The sequence below is a fragment of the Chinchilla lanigera genome, unplaced genomic scaffold (assembly GCF_000276665.1).
Source record: "Chinchilla lanigera isolate Chin_1 unplaced genomic scaffold, ChiLan1.0 scaffold00154, whole genome shotgun sequence".
Taxonomy (NCBI): Eukaryota; Metazoa; Chordata; class Mammalia; order Rodentia; family Chinchillidae; genus Chinchilla; species Chinchilla lanigera.
The window spans coordinates 1,390,182-1,391,401 of record NW_004955555.1 but is presented as its reverse complement, the minus strand read 5'-3'; the positions used below and the strand labels follow the sequence as shown (position 1 = coordinate 1,391,401).

The following is a 1,220-nucleotide window of genomic DNA, read 5'->3' as shown; positions in this document are numbered from 1 at the left end:
CCTTCTGTCATCAGGAATTAGGGAACCACAAACTAAGAAAAACCAAGGAGACTTGATTCCACACCCATGGGGTTAGCAAACATTTATTTATTTATTGGTATCAGGAATCGAACCCAGGACCTTGCGCTTGCCAGGCAAGCACTGTCCCACTGAGCTATTTTAACAATAGTGTCTGGGGATGTAATGCAGCGGTAGAGCTCACTTAATCTGTGCCTTGGGATCCATTCTCAACACCAAGAATAAAATAAAATAAAATAGGGGCCTGGGGATTTAGCTTAGTGTCATAAGCGCCAGCCTGGCAAGTGCAAGGTCCTGAGTTCGATTCCTGGTACAAAAAAATAAAATAAAATATTGACAATACACAGGTTAATAAAGCTGTGCAACCACACACCCCATGGTAGGGAACTAAATTAGTGCATGCGCCACCCAGAGCAATTGGACAATATCTAGTACAGATGAAAGTTAGCATACCCTATAGCCAGTAGTTCAACTCCTAGGAATATAGAAACTCCACAGATGCTTGGCCACACAACCCACAGACACATGCATAAGGACGTTCTTAGTAGCAGTGCTCGTGATATGGTAAACTGGAAATGACTCTAGCAGCAAAGGACCATGCAGTATGATCACATGGTGGAATGCTGCGCAGAGTGTAAATGAAGGAGCCAGGGCTGCACATTTCCTTGTGGATACATCTCAGAAAACATGGTGATGTGCCTATAGTTCCAGCAAGTAGAGAGGCTGAGGCAGGAGGATCTGTAAATTGGAGGCCAGCCTAGGCCACTTAGCAAGACCATGTCTCTGAAATAAAATATAAAAAGGTGTGGGGATGTAGCTTAGTGGTCGAGTGCCCCATCCACAGTACTACCCCCCAAATAAAAACATGTTAGAATTGAGAGGAAGAGGGGCTGGGGATTTAGCTCAGCAGCAAAAGCGCCTGCCTGGCAAGCGCAAGGTCGTGAGTTCGGTTCCCGGTACCAGAGAAAAACCAAAAAAAAAAAAAAGAATTGAGAGGAAGAGACATGTTGTACAGTATACCTTCTTCCATAAGTTTTCAAACAAACATGGAAAATAATAGCATATATCATTGTGCATATATAGGGTAGGAACTCCTTACCACTGGTTGCTTCTGGACCAAGCATAAAGGGAGCAGGATTTAGGAGGTGTAAAATGGGATGTTTTAAAAATTCTGCTTTATGGGGCTGGGGATTTAGCTCAGC

The 1,220-nt window shown here is 43.8% G+C and overlaps 1 protein-coding gene across 1 annotated transcript in view; it reads left to right on the top strand.

Annotated features, from left to right (window-relative positions):
* Plaur (plasminogen activator, urokinase receptor) overlaps positions 1-1,220 on the top strand; it is a gene marked incomplete in the record, with an annotated part of 14,891 nt that overhangs the window by 1,994 nt on the left and 11,677 nt on the right.